The sequence below is a fragment of the Heterodontus francisci genome, chromosome 3 (genome assembly GCF_036365525.1).
Source record: "Heterodontus francisci isolate sHetFra1 chromosome 3, sHetFra1.hap1, whole genome shotgun sequence".
Lineage (NCBI taxonomy): Eukaryota > Metazoa > Chordata > Chondrichthyes > Heterodontiformes > Heterodontidae > Heterodontus > Heterodontus francisci.
The window spans coordinates 23,642,899-23,662,231 of record NC_090373.1 but is presented as its reverse complement, the minus strand read 5'-3'; the positions used below and the strand labels follow the sequence as shown (position 1 = coordinate 23,662,231).

The following is a 19,333-nucleotide window of genomic DNA, read 5'->3' as shown; positions in this document are numbered from 1 at the left end:
TCCAGTGCTGTCATCCCAATGTTGAGGCTAATCTCTGCTCCATTTCTTCTCCACAATGTCTGAGAATTGAATGTTTCTCAGACGTTACTGGGAGGAATATTGGGGAGCACACATTTATTACTGTTATGAAGATTAAGTGGAATGGAATATTATCTGAGAGTCTTTGGAGTAAAAAGAGCATGGAAGGTTTATTGAGATTAAAATACTTTCTAATTACTCCCAAAGCTCTGGTTTCAAATTATTTGTATGTGCACATGCCTTTAAAAAACCGAAATGAAACAAAACTTGATACTGTATTAACAAAGTGTACAAACAGCACACTAGAAATGTCAACATTTTTTGCCACCAGCTTTATATTTCAGGTTCAATTCAATGATCCCCTCCTTCAATTGAGGACCTAGACTCAAAGGGAGAACATGTTTCAACTCTTCCCCTCTCTCCCCATCACTTCCACACTATGGCTCAATGATAGCACTCTCATCTCTAAGTCAGAAGGTTGTGTATTCAAGTCCCACTCCAAAGACTTGAACACAAAAATAAGGCTGACAGTCTCGTGCAGTACTGAGGGAGTGCTGTCATGTTGGAGGTGCCTTCTATTGACTGAGATGATAAACTGAGGCCCTGTCTGCCCTCTGAGGTGGAATTAAAAGATCCCACAGAACTATTTTAAACAAGAACAGGGGAGTTCTCCCTGGTCTCCCGGCCAGTATTTATCCCTCAACCAACAACGCTAAAACAGATTATCTGGTCATTGTCACATTGCTGGTCGTGGGAGCTTGCTGTTCACAAATTGGCTGCCACGTTTCCTACATTACGATTGTGATTGTACATTAAAGCACATCGGGACCCCCAGAGGCTATGAAAGACATGCAAGTCTTTTTCCAGTCTTTTTTCAGCACGGCTTTATTACTGGGAGTGTGGAATTTACATTTTTTGTTTGTCTGAATAATGCAAACCTTCAACCTTTAGTTTAATGGTTTTCTTAACAGTCAAAATAAAATTTGATCAGGCAAAAACATGAAGGGGTTTAAAAAAGCACAGTACATCAACATTCATATTGAAACAGTGACAATAGAATAGGAAATGATCTAGCATAATAGGGATATCTGATAAAGAGACATGATTCTGAAAACACAAGGGCTGCAAAATTAGGATCAGTAGCACCCAAACACCCTCCTGGGGTGTACGCTGCTCCATCAGCCACTTGCGGCACAGCCCATGCAGCATACCATCTTGAGAAGGGCGCTTGTGCGGGCACCCTCTACGTAAGCAGCTGAAATGGTGTGATCATGATATCACACAGCCCAACTGGCTGATGTGACAGCAAAAACTTATATTTATATCACACCTTTAACAGAATAAAATGGCCCAAGGCACGTCCCAGCAAGATTAGACACTGAGCCTCATGAGGCAATATTAGGGCTGATGGCTAAAAGCTTCGTCAAAGTGGTAGGTTTTAAGGTCTTAAAGGAGGAGAGAGGCGGGAGGTTAAGGGAGGGTATTCCAGAGGTCTGTGCCGGCTGAAAAATGAAGGCACAGCTGCCAGTGGTGGAGTGATTAAAATCAGGGATGCTCGAGAGGCCAGAATTTTAGGAGTGCAGAAATCTCGGAGGGTTGTGCAGAGATAGGGAGGTGTAAAGCCATGGAGGGATTTGAAATTGAGGATATTCAAATCGGTTCATTGCTTAAACGGGAGCCAATGTAGGTCAGCGAGCACAGGGGTGATAGGTGAATAGGACGGTGCAAGTAAGGAATCTGGGAGGTCAGCCAGGAACGTGTTGGAATAGTCAAGTCTGGAGGTAAGGAAGGCATTAATGAGAGTTTCAGCAGCAGATGAGCTGAGACAGCGGCGAAGTTGGGCAATGTTACAGAGGTGGAAATAGGTGCTTTTAGTGATGGTGTGGATATGTGATCAGAAGCACATCTCGGATCAAGTGTGACACCGAGGTTGTGAACAGACTGGTTTGATCTCAGAATGTTGCCAGGGAGGGTGATGGAGTTGGTAGCAGAGTTTGGAGCAGGGATGAAAACAATGGCTTCAGTCTTCCCGTTACTTAATTGGAGAAAATTTCTGTTCATCTGGTAGTGATGTCGAACAAGTGGTATGATAATTTAGAGACAATGAAGAGGAATGGAGAGAGGTGATGGTGAGGTAGAACTGGGTGTTGTCAGCATACAGGTGAAAACTAACGCTGTGCTTTTGGATGATAACATTGAGGGGCAACATGTAGATGAGAAATAGAAGGGGGCCAAGGATAGATCCTTGGGGGACACCAGAGGTAACCGTGCGGGAGCTAGAGTAGATGCCATTGAAAGTGATACCTTGGCTATGATTAGATAGATAAGAGGGGAACTAGGTGAGAGCAGTCCCACCCAGATGGCACCAGTTGAGAGGCATTGGAGGAGGAAGGAGCGGTCAACTATGGCAAAGGCTGCAGACAGGTTGAGAAGGATAAGGAGGGAAAGTTTACCTTTGTCACAGTCACATAGGATGTCATTTGTGACTTTGATAGAGCAGTTTCGGTGCTGTGGCAGGGGCAGAAACCTGATTGGAGTGATTCAAATATGGAGTTCTGGGAAAGATGGGCACGGATTAGGGAGATGACAACAGGTTCAAGGACTTTGGAGAGGGAGGTTGGAGATGAGTGGTAATTTGTAAGAACGGAGAGGTCAAGGAGAGAAATGTTGACAGCAGATTTAAAGGAGAGAGGGACAACACCCGAAGAGAGAGAACCGTTAACAATATGGGCTAATATGGCGACCAGGAGGGGAAGTTGAGCGGTTAGCAGTTTAGTGGGAATGGGATCGAGGGAGCAGGAGGTGGGTCTCAGGAATAAGTTGAACTCAGAGAGGGCATGAAGGGAGATAGGAGAGAAACTGGAGAAAGATATGAGTTCAGGGCTCAGGCAGGGGGTGGGGATTGGGGGTGGGGGAGTATTGGAGGAAGTTTGGCTACGTGAGCTAGTGGAAGGGAGGGACACAGTAGAGGCTGCTGATCAGATGGCCTCGATCTTGGGAGTGAATGTCCACAGATCCCTGAAGGTAGCAGGACAGGTCGATATGGTGGTTAGAAGGCATATGGAATCCTTTCCTTTATTAGCCGAGGTATAGAATATAAGAGCAGGGAGGTTATGCTGGAACTGTATAAATCATTGCTTAGGCCACAACTTGAGTACTGTGTGCAGTTCTGATCACCTCATTACAGAAAGGATGTAATTGCACCAGAGAGGGTACAGAGGAGATTTATGAGGATGTTGCCAGGCCTGGGAAAATGCAGCTATGAGGAAAGATTGGATAGTCTGGGGTTGTTCTCCTTGGAACAGAGAAAGCTGAGGGGAGATCTGATTGAAATGTACAAAATTGTGAGGGGCATAGCATGGAGGTGAAGGATATATTCACCTTAGCAGAGAGGTCAGTGATGAGGGGGCATAAATTTAAAGTGATTGGTAGAAAAATTAGAGGGGAGATGAGAAAAGACCTTTTCACCCAGAGGGTGGTGGGGGTCAGGAACTCATTGCCTGAAAGGGTAGTTGAGGCAGAAACCCTCAGCTCATTCAGAAAGAGTCTGGATATGCACCTCAAGTGCTGTAATCTGCAGGGCTACGGACCAAATGCTGGAAGGTGGGATTAGAATGGGTGGATCATTTTTCAGCCGGCACAGACATGATGGGACAAGTGGCCTCTTTCTGTGCCTTAAACTTTCTATGGTTTCTATGAATTTCTATATCCGTGAGCTCCTCGCATTTATTGTTGGAGGTGAGGGTGGAGGAGATGGGGAGAGGGGTTTACCAAGACAGTTTGCAGTAGACACCCATTCACCAGATTTAGACAATGCAAGTCCATTCAACAAATTTGCACTTACAAAAGATCAAATGTTCAGCTACAAGAGGAGTCCAGCACAAGTGTTACTCGAAGGGGTAGGCATCCAAGTTGCAGCTAAGGTGATTTTAAAGAACTTCTGATATTACAAAGTGTCTGGAGGTACTGTTGAATGTTTTTGGAGGTGGTGTGATGAGTTCCAGAATTTGACTGGGAGTGTTGCTGCATCCACACAGGTAGGGCAGAGGAGTAGGTGACCTGTCCACACAAAGGCTGCAACAGGTATGGGGGCAGCAATGGCAATGCCTCTGGCTCTGCAGGATGACAGAGAGATGGAGCAGAGACTGCGGAGAGGGCAGGCTCCTCGCCATGTCCTCTGTCAAATTGGAGCTAGACCCTCCATTCTCCTTGACCGTGTCAGGAGGCTGTTTGGCTGGCCAAGCCAATGCACCCAGCATCTTGGTGTGCATGCCCATCAGCATTCTCCTGTATGCCCTCCCATTGAGGTCCTCATTTGACTCATCTGTGACCTTGCCCTGTGGTGAACTGGCACATGAACCATCCTTTACCCCTGGCATGGCTGCAGCCCACTTATACTCAGTGACACACCATGTGTACACCCCAACTCTGTACCACCCTCTAAGGTATATGCAGTGCCAGTATCTGAGCTGGTGGCTGTGAGTGTCAGAACAAGTCATGGGCCTTTTCATCATTGCTCTCCCTCCTCCTGCTAAGGTTGCTGTGGTTGGCAAGGCAGCAGTTCTTGCATATCTAAAAGCAGAAAATCAGAAGGGAAAGGTTGAGGTGAAGGAAATGGGATGGGGTGGAAATCAAGAGATCCATGGTGACTCAATCTGCAAATTACTCATTATTCTAGATGGCAGGATGAACTGGGTGTTGAGAAGGGGCATAAAGCATGAACACGCCGTCATCCTCAATGTTCTCAGCAATGCTGTCAACCATGGGCTCTGGAGTTAGCCATGGGCATCTTCTCCTTGAACTTTGACATTTCTTCTTGTGATTGGTGCTCCCACAAAGTGTTAGGTAAGGAATTCTAGGATTTGTCCCAGTGATGATGAAGGAATGGGCACTCTATCCAATTCAGCTTTCGTGACTTGCCAGAGGACTTGCAGGTGTTGGCGTTTCCATCACATTGCTGGTCTTGTCCTTCTCAGTGGTAAGGGGTTCATGGGACTGGGAGGTGCTGGCAAAGCAAGCTTGGTGAGCTGCTGCAGTATACCCGGTGCACAGTACATACTGCCGCCATATTACCTGTGGTGAAGGGGATGGGTGTTCACTTCAGTGGCAGAGAACCAATCAAGTGAACTGGATGGTGGTGTTCTTTGTATGGCTGCATTTATCTAGCCGAGTGGTGAATATTATCACATTCCTGACTTGAGCCTTGTAGATGGTAGAGACATTGAGGGTCAGGAGGTGAGATATTCATCACAGAATACCCGGCCTTTGTCCTACTTTTGTGGCCAAGGTGATGGTGCATTGAAGTTTCTGGTTAACAATGAGCCCTTAGAATGTTAATCATGATGGTGCTGCCATTGAAGGTCGGGGGAGAGTGTTGGCCCTTTCCTTGTTGGAAATCGTCATTATCAGGCACTTATGTGTGGTGAATGTTGCCTACCACTTCTCAACCCAAGTCTGGATGTTGCCCAAGTGTTGTAAGCTGACATGGATGGTTTCATTATCCGGGGAGCTGAACACACTCTCCAGAGATCCACCCGCCTGATCCTCACTCAATCCTCCCAGTCAACCTCACTCTTCCTGTTACTCCTTTCTTGCTCCATTACTTACTCACTCCCCCCAACCCACACCCTCCCCCACCCCCTCCCTGGTTGCTCACTGTTTTCTTTCTTCCCTATCTTACCTCCCAGGTTTACTCTCTCACTCCCCCAATACTCGTTCACACTCATCCTATCACTTGCCCCACCTGTTACTTCCCTTGCTTGCACATTATTCATCTTGTTACTCAAAATTCTACCAGGGGTTACTCTCCTATAACCCACTCATGAACCCAGGGATACTCGTGTTACTCACTGTCTTCCCGTGGAGGTTATTCTTTCCTATTACTCTCACACAGCTCCAGTGATGCATCTGTTACTTGTTACTTCCCTCACTCTTCTATTACTCACATTCTCCTTGATGCTGGCTCCTGCTACTCAGAATCCCCTCAGGGATTACTCTCTCCCATTATACCCACAGCCCATGGATTACTTTCTCCAATTTTCAGGATGGCTGGATGTAATTAGTGGGGTGCCACAGGGACCAGTGCTTGGCCTCAGCTATTTATAATTTATACTAATTACTTAGATGAAGGTACTGACAGTAATGCATCCAAGTTTGTACATGATACAATGCTAGATGGGACAGTAAGCTGTGAGGAAGACACAAAGAGGCTGCAAAAAGATATAGATAGGTTAAGTGAGTGGCCAATAAATTGGCAGATTAAGTGTAATGCTGGGAAGTGTGATGTTATTCACTTTGGTAGGTAGAAAGTCAGGCTAATTTTAAATGGTGAGAAACTTTTAAATGTTGGGGTTCAGAGATATTTGGGTGTCCTCATACAAGAAACACAAAGTTAGCATTCAGGTACAGCAAGCCATCAGGAAGGCAAATGTTGGCCTTTCTTGCAAGGGGTTGGAGTACAAGAGTGAGGAAGTCTTGCTACAACTGTACAGGATTTTGGTGAGACCACATAGGGTGTACTGTGCATAGTTTTGGTCTTATCTAAGGTATAGCGAAGGTTTACTAGATTGGTCTGGAATGAGAGGGTTGTCCTATGATGAGAGGCTGAGTAACTTGTGTCTGTATTCTCTGGTGTTTAGAAAAATTAATGTATATATCATTGAAATGTACAAGATTCTGAAGAGGCTTGATAGGGTAGACACTGAGAGATTGTTTCCCCAGGCTGAGGAAGCTAGAACACGGGGGCACAGTCTCAGGATAAGGGGTCAATCATTTAGAACTGAGATGAGGAGAAATTTTTTCACAGAGTGCGAATCTTTGGAATTCTCTAATCCAGAGGGTCGTGGATGCTTAGTCATTGAGTATATACAATAGATAGATTTTTGAACTCCAAGGATATGGGGATTGGGTGGAAATGTGGGGTTGAGGTGAAAATATCAACCATGATCTTGTTGAATGGCAGAGCAGGCTCGAGGGGCCATATGGTCTACACCTATTCTGTTTTTATTTCTTGCTCCCACAATCCCTGGGGTCATTTACTCAGGCATTCTCCCAGAGACAAGTCTCGGCACTTCAGATTGACCCACCTGCTTGCCCAGACCTCACTTCTTTGGAATGCCCTTGCCCCTTTGACAGGGCACCACCCCCCCAGACAGGGCACCACCCCTCAGCCTGGCGCTGTCCCCAGGCAGGGCACCTCCCTCAGCCTGGCTCCGCCCCCAGGCAGGGCACCTCCTCTCAGCCTGGCTCCTCCCCTCAACCTGGCTCTGCCCCCTGGCAGGGCTCCTCCCCTCGGCCTGGCTCTGCCCCCAGGCTGGGCACCTCACTTCAGCCTGGCATCAACCCCCAGGCAGGGAACCACCCCTCAGCCTGGCACTGTCCCCAGGCAGGGCACCTCCCCTCAGCCTGGTTCCGCCCCCAGCAGGGCACCTCCCCTCAGTCTGGCTCCGCCTCCTCGTTCTGGCCCGCCTCCTCGCCCTCGCACAAATTCCGCCGCACCGCCCCAGCACCACTCCTTCCCTGGCCCCACCCCTCTCCCTGGACCCACCCCCTGCTCCAGGTCCACCCCTCTCCCGGGTCCCGCCCCCTGCTCCAGTTCCAGCCCGCTCCCTGGCCACGCCCCTTGCTCCAGGTCCAGCCCACGCTGGCCACGCCCCCTGCACAAGGTCACGCCCTCTCCCTGGCCACGCCCCCTGCTCCTGGCCCGCCCTCTGCTCATGGCCCCGCCCATCGGCAAGGCCACGCCCCTTGTGTTTGGCCCCACCCCCGCTCCTGGGGGTCGGGCTCAGTTTCAGTTGACGGCGGATGTAGAGGTGCTGACCGCGGCCTGGGTAAGTAGGAACAGTTGTAAGTGGATCAGAGGCCGCGGCCTCGTTTCGGCCTTGCCCGTGTCTGCGGACAGTGACCCTGGAGGCCGGGTTACCGTGAGTCGGCGCCTAGTGCTATCTTCCGCGGTCCCAGGCCGGCTTGGCGTCGTGCCCGATGGCCTGACGCTGCTCTTTACGCGAGTCCAAGCCGCCGACTGTCCGGATGGTGAAGTTGAGGTTGCGGTCAATTTGGCCCGGGAGTCTAGGCCTCGGCCCCATACAAAGGCCTAGGCTGCTGGCGGCTGAATCTGTGCCAGTGAAACACCGGGGAAAGCGGCCTTGAATGTGGGGATCAACCCCGCACCGATCCCGGGAGGTATCTGAGGGAAAAACTCTCTTTGGGAGATGATTATTAAATGTGGTGGGGGGTGGCGGGGTGGTATCAGCAATTTTATAGAGTGCGGGTTTGTCCGAGGGGGTTTGGAGGGGATTTTCTGTGTGTGGGGGGGTGGGGGGGGGGGTTTGGAGGGGTTGGGGATTTTGTGTGCAGCGGGTTTGGAGGGTGTGTGGATTTTGTGAGGGGGGTGGGGATTTTGTGGGTGGGGTTTGGAGGGGGTGGGGATTTTGTGTGCGGTGGGTTTAGTGGTGGTGGGGAGTTGGTGTGCGGCGGGTTTGGAAGGGGTTAGGGATTTTGTGTGCGGTGGGTTTGGAGGGGTTGGGGATTTTGTGTGCGGTGGGTTTGGAAGGGGTTTGGGATTTTGTGTGTGGGGGGTTTGGAGGGGTTTCGGATTTTGTGAGTGGGGGGTTTGGTGTGCGGCGGGTTTGGAAGGGTTTAGGGATTTTATGTGGGGGGTTTGGAGGGGTGGGGATTTTGTGTGGGGGGGGGTTTGGAGGGGGTGGGGATTTTGTGTGCGGGGGGTTTGGAGGGGGTGGGGATTTTGTGTGCGGGGGGTTTGGACGGGATGCGCATTTTGTGTGGGGGGGGGTTTGGAGGGGGTGGGGATTTTGTGTGCGGGGGGTTTGGAGGGGGTGGGGATTTTGTGTGCGGGGTTTTGGAGGGGGTGGGGATTTTGTGTGCGGCTGGTTTGGAGGGGGTGGGGATTTTGTGTGCGGCGGGTTTGGACGGGGTGGGGATTTTGTGTGCGGCGGGTTTGGAGGGGGTGGGGATTTAGTGTGCGGCGGGTTTGGAGGGGGTGGGGATTTAGTGTGCGGCGGGTTTGGAGGGGGTGGGGATTTAGTGTGCGGTGGGTTTGGAGGGGGTGGGGATTTAGTTTTCGGGGGGTTTGGAAGGGGATTGGGATTTTGGTGGGGTTTGGAGGGGTGGGGATTTTGTGTGTGAGGGGTTTGGAGGGGTGGGGATTTTGTGTGTGAGGGGTTTGGGGGCTGGGGATTTTGTGTGCGGTGGGTTTGGAAGGGGTTAGGGATTTTGTGTGTGGGGATTTTGTGAGGGGGTGGGGATTTTGTGGGTGGGGGGGTTTGGATGGGGTGGGGATTTTGTGAGGGGGGGGTGGGGATTTTGTGGGTGGGGGGGTTTGGATGGGGTAGGGATTTTGTGTGCGGTGGGTTTGGGATTTTGTGTGTGGGGGGTTTGGAGGGGGTGGGGATTTTGTGTGCGGGGGGTTTAGTGGTGGTGGGGAGTTGGTGTGCGGCGGGTTTGGAAGGGGTTAGGGATTTGGTGTGAGGCGGGTTTGGAAGGGGTTAGGGATTTTGTGTGCGGTGGGTTTGGAGGGGTTGGGGATTTTGTGTGCGGTGGGTTTGGAAGGGGTTTGGGATTTTGTGTGTGGGGGGTTTGGAGGGGGTGGGGATTTTGTGAGTGGGGGGTTTGGTGTGCGGCGGGTTTGGAAGGGTTTAGGGATTTTATGTGGGGGGTTTGGAGGGGTGGGGATTTTGTGTGCGGGGGGTTTGGACGGGGTGGGGATTTTGTGTGTGGGGGGTTTGGAGGGGGTGCGCATTTTGTGTGGGGGGGGGTTTGGAGGGGGTGGGGATTTTGTGTGCGGGGGGTTTGGAGGGGGTGGGGATTATGTGTGCGGGGTTTTGGAGGGGGTGGGGATTTTGTGTGCGGCGGGTTTGGAGGGGGTGGGGATTTTGTGTGCGGCGGGTTTGGAGGGGGTGGGGATTTTGTGTGCGGCTGGTTTGGAGGGGGTGGGGATTTTGTGTGCGGCGGGTTTGGAGGGGGTGGGGATTTTGTGTGCGGCGGGTTTGGAGGGGGTGGGGATTTTGTGTGCGGCGGGTTTGGAGGGGGTGGGGATTTTGTGTGCGGCGGGTTTGGAGGGGGTGGGGATTTTGTGTGCGGCGGGTTTGGAGGGGGTGGGGATTTTGTGTGCGGCGGGTTTGGAGGGGGTGGGGATTTTGTGTGCGGCGGGTTTGGAGGGGGTGGGGATTTAGTGTGCGGTGGGTTTGGAGGGGGTGGGGATTTAGTTTTCGGGGGGTTTGGAAGGGGATTGGGATTTTGGTGGGGTTTGGAGGAGTGGGGATTTTGTGTGTGAGGGGTTTGGAGGGGTGGGGATTTTGTGTGTGAGGGGTTTGGGAGCTGGGGATTTTGTGTGCGGTGGGTTTGGAAGGGGTTAGGGATTTTGTGTGCGGTGGGTTTGGAAGGGGTGGGGATTTTGTGTGTTTGGGTGGGTTTGGAGGGGGTTAGGGATTTTGTGTGCGGTGAGTTTGGAAGGGGTGGGGATTTTGTGTGTTTGGGTGGGTTTGGAGGGGGTTAGGGATTTTGTGTGTGGGGGGGTTTGGAGGGGTTAGCGATTTTGTGTGCGGTGGGTTTGGAAGGGGTTAGGTATTTTGTGTGCGGTGGGTTTGGAAGGTGTTTGGGATTTTGTGTGTGGGGGGTTTGGAGGGGGTGGGGATTTTGTGTGCGGGGGGTTTGGAGGGGGTGGGGATTTTGTGTGCAGTGGGTTTGGAAGGGGTTAGGGATTTTGTGTGCAGGGTGTTTGGAGGGGTTGGGGATTTTGTGTGCGGGGGGTTTGGAGAGGGTGTGGATTTTGTGAGGGGGGTGGGGATTCTGTGTGTGGGGGGGTTTGGATGGGGTGGGGATTTTGTGTGTGGCAGGTTTGGAGGGGGTGGGGATTTTGTGTGCGGCAGGTTTGGAGGGGGTGGGGATTTAGTTTTCGGGGGGTTTGGAAGGGGATTGGGATTTTGGTGGGGTTTGGAGGGGTGGGGATTTTGTGTGTTGGGGGGGGGTTTGGAGGGGTTAGGGATTTTGTGTGCGGTGGGTTTGGAAGGGGTTGGGATTTTGTGTGCGGTGGGTTTGGAAGGAGTTAGGGATTTTGTGTGCGGGGGGTTTGGAGGGGGTGGGGATTTTGTGTGTGGGGGGTTTGGAGAGGGTGGGGATTTTGTGTGTGGGGGGTTTGGAGGGGGAGGGGATTTTGTGTGTGGGGGGTTTGGAGGGGGTGGGGATTTTGTGTGCAGTGGGTTTGGAAGGGGTTAGGGATTTTGTGTGCAGGGTGTTTGGAGGGGTTGGGGATTTTGTGTGCGGGGGGTTTGGAGGGGGTGCGGATTTTGTGAGTGGGGGATTTTGTGTGTGGGGGTTTTGGAGGGGGTGGGGATTTTGTGTGCGGGGGGTTTTGGAGGGGGTGGGGATTTTGTGTGCGGCGGGTTTGGAGGGGGTGGGGATTTTGTGTGCGGCAGGTTTGGAAGGGGTTAGGGATTTTGTGTGCGGCGGGTTTGGAAGGGGTTAGGGATTTTGTGTGCGGTGGGTTTGGAAGGGGTTAGGGATTTTGTGTGCGGTGGTTTTGGAAGGGGTAAGGGATTTTGTGTGCGGTGGGTTTGGAAGGGGTTAGGGATTTTGTGTGCGGTGGGTTTGGAAGGGGTTGGGGATTTTGTGTGCGGTGGGTTTGGAAGGGGTTTGGGATCTGGTGTGTGGGGGTTTGGAGGGGGTGGGGATCTGGTGTGCGGCGGGTTTGGAAGGGGTTAGAGATTTTGTGTGCGGGGGGTTTGGAGGGGGGGGATTTTGTGTGCGGGGGGTTTGGAGGGGGTGTGGATTTTGTGAGGGGGGTGGGGATTTTGTGTGTGGGGGGTTTGGGGGCTGGGGATTTTGTGTGCGGTGGGTTTGGAAGGGGTTAGGGATTTTGTGTGTTTGGGTGGGTTTGGAGGGGGTTAGGGATTTTGTGTGTGGGCGGGGTTTGGAGGGGTTAGGGATTTTGTGTGCGGTGGGTTTGGAAGGGGTTGGGATTTTGTGTGCGGTGGGTTTGGAAGGGGTTTGGGATCTGGTGTGTGGGGGTTTGGAAGGGGTTAGGGATTTTGTGTGCGGGGGGTTTGGTGGGGGTGGGGATTTTGTGTGCGGGGGGTTTGGTGGGGGTGGGGATTTTGTGTGTGGGGGGTTTGGAGGGGGTGGGGATTTTTTGTGTGGGGGGTTTGGAGGGGGTGGGGATTTTTTGTGTGGGGGGTTTGGAGGGGGTGGGGATTTTGTGTGTGGGGGGTTTGGAGGGGGTGGGGATTTTGTGTGTGGGGGGTTTGGAGGGGGTGGGGATTTTGTGTGCAGTGGGTTTGGAAGGGGTTAGGGATTTTGTGTGCAGGGTGTTTGGAGGGGTTGGGGATTTTGTGTGCTGGGGGTTTGGAGGGGGTGCGGATTTTGTGTGCGGTGGGTTTGGAGGGCTTGGGCATTTTGTGTGCGGTGGGTTTGGAAGGGGTTTGGGATTTTGTGTGTGGGGGGTTTGGAGGGGGTGGGGATTTTGTGAGTGGGGGGTTTGGTGTGCGGCGGGTTTGGAAGGGTTTAGGGATTTTATGTGGGGGGTTTGGAGGGGTGGGGATTTTGTGTGCGGGGGGTTTGGACGGGGTGGGGATTTTGTGTGTGGGGGGTTTGGAGGGGGTGCGCATTTTGTGTGGGGGGGGGTTTGGAGGGGGTGGGGACTTTGTGTGCGGGGGGGTTTGGAGGGGTTGGGGATTTTGTGTGCGGGGTTTTGGAGGGGGTGGGGATTTTGTGTGCGGCGGGTTTGGAGGGGGTGGGGATTTTGTGTGCGGCGGGTTTGGAGGGGGTGGGGATTTTGTGTGCGGCGGGTTTGGAGGGGGTGGGGATTTTGTGTGCGGCGGGTTTGGAGGGGGTGGGGATTTTGTGTGCGGCGGGTTTGGAGGGGGTGGGGATTTTGTGTGCGGCGGGTTTGGAGGGGGTGGGGATTTAGTTTTCGGGGGGTTTGGAAGGGGATTGGGATTTTGGTGGGGTTTGGAGGGCTGGGGATTTTGTGTGTGAGGGGTTTGGAGGGGTGGGGATTTTGTGTGTGAGGGGTTTGGAGGGGTGGGGATTTTGTGTGTGAGGGGTTTGGAGGGGTGGGGATTTTGTGTGTGAGGGGTTTGGGGGCTGGGGATTTTGTGTGCGGTGGGTTTGGAAGGGGTGGGGATTTTGTGTGTTTGGGTGGGTTTGGAGGGGGTTAGGGATTTTGTGTGTGGGGGGGTTTGGAGGGGTTAGGAATTTTGTGTGCGGTGGGTTTGGAAGGGGTTGGGATTTTGTGTGCGGTGGGTTTGGAAGGGGTTTGGGATCTGGTGTGTGGGGGTTTGGAAGGGGTTAGGGATTTTGTGTGCGGGGGGTTTGGAGGGGGTGGGGATTTTGTATGTGGGGGGTTTGGAGAGGGTGGGGATTCTTGTGTGTGGGGGGGTTTGGAGGGGGTGGGGATTTTGTGTGCAGTGGGTTTGGAAGGGGTTAGGGATTTGGTGTGCAGGGTGTTTGGAGGGGTTGGGGATTTTGTGTGCGGGGGGTTTGGAGAGGGTGCGGATTTTGTGAGGGGGGTGGGGATTCTGTGAGTGGGGGGGGTTTGGATGGGGTGGGGATTTAGTGTGCGGCGGGTTTGGAGGGGGTGGGGATTTAGTGTGCGGCGGGTTTGGAGGGGGTGGGGATTTTGTGTGCGGCAGGTTTGGAGGGGGTGGGGATTTAGTTTTCGGGGGGTTTGGAAGGGGATTGGGATTTTGGTGGGGTTTGGAGGGGTGGGGATTTTGTGTGTGAGGGGTTTGGAGGGGTGGGGATTTTGTGTGTGAGGGGTTTGGGGGCTGGGGATTTTGTGTGCGGTGGGTTTGGAAGGGGTTAGGGATTTTGTGTGCGGTGGGTTTCGAAGGGGTGGGGATTTTGTGTGTTTGGGTGGGTTTGGAGGGGTGGGGATTTTGTGTGCGGTGGGTTTGGAAGGGGTTAGGGATTTTGTGTGCGGTGGGTTTGGAAGGGGTGGGGATTTTGTGTGTTTGGGTGGGTTTGGAGGGGGTTAGGGATTTTGTGTGTTGTGGGGGGGGGTTTGGAGGGGTTAGGGATTTTGTGTGCGGTGGGTTTGGAAGGGGTTTGGGATTTTGTGTGTGGGGGTTTGGAAGGGGTTAGGGATTTTGTGTGTGGGGGTTTGGAAGGGGTTAGGGATTTTGTGTGCGGGGGGTTTGGAGGGGGTGGGGATTTTGTGTGTGGGGGGTTTGGAGGGGGTGGGGATTTTGTGTGCAGTGGGTTTGGATGGGGTTAGGGATTTTGTGTGCAGGGTGTTTGGAGGGGTTGGGGATTTTGTGTGCGGGGGGTTTGGAGGGGGTGCGGATTTTGTGAGTGGGGGATTTTGTGTGTGGGGGGTTTGGACGGGGTGGGGATTTTGTGTGCGGGGGGTTTTGGAGGGGGTGGGGATTTTGTGTGCGGCGGGTTTGGAGGGGGTGGGGATTTTGTGTGCGGCGGGTTTGGAAGGGGTTAGGGATTTTGTGTGCGGTGGGTTTGGAAGGGGTTAGGGATTTTGTGTGCGGTGGGTTTGGAAGGGGTTAGGGATTTTGTGTGTGGGGAGGTTTGGAGGGGGTGGGGATTTTGTGTGTGGGGGATTTGGTGTGCGGCGGGTTTGGAAAGGGTTAGAGATTTTGTGTGCGGGGGGGTTTGGAGGGGGGGGATTTTGTGTGCGGTGGGTTTGGAAGGGGTTGGGGATTTTGTGTGTGGGGGGTTTGGAGGGGGTGGGGATCTGGTGTGCAGCGGGTTTGGAAGGGGTTAGAGATTTTGTGTGCGGGGGGGTTTGGAGGGGGGGGATTTTGTGAGCGGGGGGTTTGGAGGGGGTGTGGATTTTGTGAGGGTGGTGGGGATTTTGTGTGTGGGGGGTTTGGAGGGGTGGGGATTTTGTGTGTGAGGGGTTTGGGGGCTGAATATTTTGTGTGCGGTGGGTTTGGAAGGGGTTAGGGATTTTGTGTGTTTGGGTGGGTTTGGAGGGGGTTAGGGATTTTGTGTGTGGGGGGGGTTTGGAGGGGTTAGGGATTTTGTGTGCGGTGGGTTTGGAAGGGGTTGGGATTTTGTGTGCGGTGGGTTTGGAAGGGGTTTGGGATCTGGTATGTGGGGGTTTGGAAGGGGTTAGGGATTTTGTGTGCGGGGGGTTTGGTGGGGGTGGGGATTTTGTGTGTGGGGGGTTTGGAGGGGATGGGGATTTTGTGTGTGGGGGGTTTGGAGGGGGTGGGGATTTTGTGTGTGGGGGGTTTGGAGGGGGTGGGGATTTTGTGTGTGGGGGGTTTGGAGGGGGTGGGGATTTTGTGTGCAGTGGGTTTGGAAGGGGTTAGGGATTTTGTGTGCAGGGTGTTTGGAGGGGTTGGGGATTTTGTGCGCGGGGGCTTCAGTGGCGGTGGGGATTTGGTTGTGCGGCGGGTTTGGAAGGGGTTAGGGATTTGGTGTGAGGCGGGTTTGGAAGGGGTTGGGGATTTTGTGTGCGGTAGGTTTGGAGGGGTTGGGGATTTTGTGTGCGGTGGGTTTGGAAGGGGTTTGAGATTTTGTGCGTGGGGGGTTTGGAGGGGGTGGGGATTTTGTGTGCGGGGGGTTTGGATGGGGTGGGGATTTTGTGTGCGGGGGGTTTTGGAGGGGGTGGGGATTTTGTGTGTGGGGGGTTTGGAGGGGGTGCGCATTTTGTGTGGAGGGGGTGGGGACTTTGTGTGGGGGGGGTTTGGAGGGGGTGGGGATTTTGTGTGCGGGGGGTTTGGAGAGGGTGGGGATTTTGTGTGCGGCGGTTTTGGAGGGGGTGGGGATTTTGTGTGCCGGGGGTTTGGAGGGGATGGGAATTTTGTGTGCGAGGGGTTTGGAGAGGGTGGGGATTTTGTGTGTGTGTGGGGGCGGGTTTGGATGGGGTGGGGATTTAGTGTGCGGCGGGTTTGGAGGGGGTGGGGATTTAGTGTGCGGCGGGTTTGGAGGGGGTGGGGATTTTGTGTGCGGCAGGTTTGGAGGGGGTGGGGATTTAGTTTTCGGGGGGTTTGGAAGGGGATTGGGATTTTGGTGGGGTTTGGAGGGGTGGGGATTTTGTGTGTGAGGGGTTTGGAGGGGTGGGGATTTTGTGTGTGAGGGGTTTGGGGGCTGGGGATTTTGTGTGCGGTGGGTTTGGAAGGGGTTAGGGATTTTGTGTGCGGTGGGTTTCGAAGGGGTGGGGATTTTGTGTGTTTGGGTGGGTTTGGAGGGGTGGGGATTTTGTGTGCGGTGGGTTTGGAAGGGGTTAGGGATTTTGTGTGCGGTGGGTTTGGAAGGGGTGGGGATTTTGTGTGTTTGGGTGGGTTTGGAGGGGGTTAGGGATTTTGTGTGTTGTGGGGGGGGTTTGGAGGGGTTAGGGATTTTGTGTGCGGTGGGTTTGGAAGGGGTTTGGGATTTTGTGTGTGGGGGTTTGGAAGGGGTTAGGGATTTTGTGTGTGGGGGTTTGGAAGGGGTTAGGGATTTTGTGTGCGGGGGGTTTGGAGGGGGTGGGGATTTTGTGTGTGGGGGGTTTGGAGGGGGTGGGGATTTTGTGTGTGGGGGGTTTGGAGGGGGTGGGGATTTTGTGTGCAGTGGGTTTGAAAGGGGTTAGGGATTTTGTGTGCAGGGTGTTTGGAGGGGTTGGGGATTTTGTGTGCGGGGGGTTTGGAGGGGGTGCGGATTTTGTGAGTGGGGGATTTTGTGTGTGGGGGGTTTGGACGGGGTGGGGATTTTGTGTGCGGGGGGGTTTTGGAGGGGGTGGGGATTTTGTGTGCGGCGGGTTTGGAGGGGGTGGGGATTTTGTGTGCGGCGGGTTTGGAAGGGGTTAGGGATTTTGTGTGCGGCGGGTTTGGAAGGGGTAAGGGATTTTGTGTGCGGTGGGTTTGGAAGGGGTTAGGGATTTTGTGTGCGGTGGGTTTGGAAGGGGTTAGGGATTTTGTGTGTGGGGAGGTTTGGAGGGGGTGGGGATTTTGTGTGTGGGGGATTTGGTGTGCGGCGGGTTTGGAAAGGGTTAGAGATTTTGTGTGCAGGGGGGTTTGGAGGGGGGGGATTTTGTGTGCGGTGGGTTTGGAAGGGGTTGGGGATTTTGTGTGTGGGGGGTTTGGAGGGGGTGGGGATCTGGTGTGCAGCGGGTTTGGAAGGGGTTAGAGATTTTGTGTGCGGGGGGGTTTGGAGGGGGGGGATTTTGTGAGCGGGGGGTTTGGAGGGGGTGTGGATTTTGTGAGGGTGGTGGGGATTTTGTGTGTGGGGGGTTTGGAGGGGTGGGGATTTTGTGTGTGAGGGGTTTGGGGGCTGAATATTTTGTGTGCGGTGGGTTTGGAAGGGGTTAGGGATTTTGTGTGTTTGGGTGGGTTTGGAGGGGGTTAGGGATTTTGTGTGTGGGGGGGGTTTGGAGGGGTTAGGGATTTTGTGTGCGGTGGGTTTGGAAGGGGTTGGGATTTTGTGTGCGGTGGGTTTGGAAGGGGTTTGGGATCTGGTATGTGGGGGTTTGGAAGGGGTTAGGGATTTTGTGTGCGGGGGGTTTGGTGGGGGTGGGGATTTTGTGTGTGGGGGGTTTGGAGGGGATGGGGATTTTGTGTGTGGGGGGTTTGGAGGGGGTGGGGATTTTGTGTGTGGGGGGTTTGGAGGGGGTGGGGATTTTGTGTGTGGGGGGTTTGGAGGGGGTGGGGATTTTGTGTGCAGTGGGTTTGTAAGGGGTTAGGGATTTTGTGTGCAGGGTGTTTGGAGGGGTTGGGGATTTTGTGCGCGGGGGCTTCAGTGGCGGTGGGGATTTGGTTGTGCGGCGGGTTTGGAAGGGGTTAGGGATTTGGTGTGAGGCGGGTTTGGAAGGGGTTAGGGATTTTGTGTGCGGTAGGTTTGGAGGGGTTGGGGATTTTGTGTGCGGTGGGTTTGGAAGGGGTTTGAGATTTTGTGCGTGGGGGGTTTGGAGGGGGTGGGGATTTTGTGTGCGGGGGGTTTGGATGGGGTGGGGATTTTGTGTGCGGGGGGTTTTGGAGGGGGTGGGGATTTTGTGTGTGGGGGGTTTGGAGGGGGTGCGCATTTTGTGTGGAGGGGGTGGGGACTTTGTTTGGGGGGGGTTTGGAGGGGGTGGGGATTTTGTGTGCGGGGGGTTTGGAGAGGGTGGGGATTTTGTGTGCGGGGGTTTTGGAGGGGGTGGGGATTTTGTGTGCCGGGGGTTTGGAGGGGATGGGAATTTTGTGTGTGTGTGGGGGCGGGTTTGGAGGGGGTGGGGATTTTGTGTGCGGCGTGTTTGGAGGGGGTGGGGATTTTGTGTGCAGCGGGTTTGGAAGGGGTGGGGATTTTGTGTGCGGCGGGTTTGGAGGGGGTGGGGATTTTGTGTGCGGCAGGTTTGGGGGGGTGGGGATTTAGTGTGCGGCGGGTTTGGAGGGGGTGGGGATTTAGTGTGCGGCGGGTTTGGGGGGGTGGGGATTTAGTGTGCGGCGGGTTTGGAGGGGGTGGGGATTTAGTGTGCGGCGGGCTTGGAGGGGGTGGGGATTTAATTTTCGGGGGGTTTGGAAGGGGATTGGGATTTTGGTGGGGTTTGGAGGGTTGGGGATTTTGTGTGTGAGGGGTTTGGAGGGGTGGGGATTTTGTGTGTGAGGGGTTTGGGGGCTGGAGATTTTGTGTGTGAGGGGTTTGGAGGGGTGGGGATTTTGTGTGTGAGGGGTTTGGGGGCTGGGGATTTTGTGTGTGGGGGGTTTGGAGGGGGTGGGGATTTTGTGTCTGAGGGGTTTGGATGGGGTGGGGATTGTGTGTGGGGCTTTTTTGGATGGGGTGGGGATTGTGTGTGGGGCGTTTTTGGATGGGGTGGGGATTGTGTGTGGCTATTTTTTGGATGGGGTGGGGTTTGTGTGGCTATTTTTTGGATGAGGTGGGGATTGTGTGTGTCGGGTTTATTGGGATGGGGTGGGGGTTGTGTGTGTGTTTTTGGATGGGGTGGGGATTGTGTGTGTGTTGGTTTTTTTCGATGGGGTGGGGATTGTGTGTGTGGGTGTTTTTTGGATGGGGTGGGGATTGTGTGTGTTTGGGGGTTTTTGGATGGGGTGGGGCTTGTGTGTTTGTGGGAGTTTTTGGATGTGGTGGGGATTTTGTGAGTGAATTTTTTGGATGGGGTGGGAATTGTGTGTGTGTGTGTGTGTGAATTTTTTGGATGGGGTGGGGATTTTGTGTGTGAGAGTTTTTGGTTTGTGTGTGAGTTTTTGGATGAGGTGGGGATTGTGTGTGTGTGAGTGTTTGGTTTGTGCGTGTGTGAGTGTTTGGTTTGTGCGTGTGTCAGTGTTTGGTTTGTGCGTGTGTGAGTGTTTGGTTTGTGCGCGTGTGAGTGTTTGGTTTGTGCGCGTGTGAGTGTTTGGTTTGTGCGCGTGTGAGTGTTTGGTTTGTG

General features: G+C 53.7%; 1 protein-coding gene across 4 annotated transcripts in view; it reads left to right on the top strand.

Moving 5' to 3' along the window:
* Nucleotides 1-7,780: 7,780 nt before the first annotated feature.
* The window catches only part of fbxo30a (F-box protein 30a), a 33,552-nt gene continuing 21,999 nt past the window's right edge, over nucleotides 7,781-19,333 (top strand). For 2 of the 4 annotated variants that reach the window (XM_068020170.1, XM_068020174.1), the window contains exon 1: nucleotides 7,781-7,847. The gene's annotated coding sequence lies outside the window, so the exon portion shown is untranslated. Of the gene's footprint in view, nucleotides 7,848-7,920; nucleotides 7,941-7,971; nucleotides 8,200-19,333 lie in introns of those variants that run through there. The other 2 variants (XM_068020173.1, XM_068020172.1) reach the window with 2 other exon arrangements.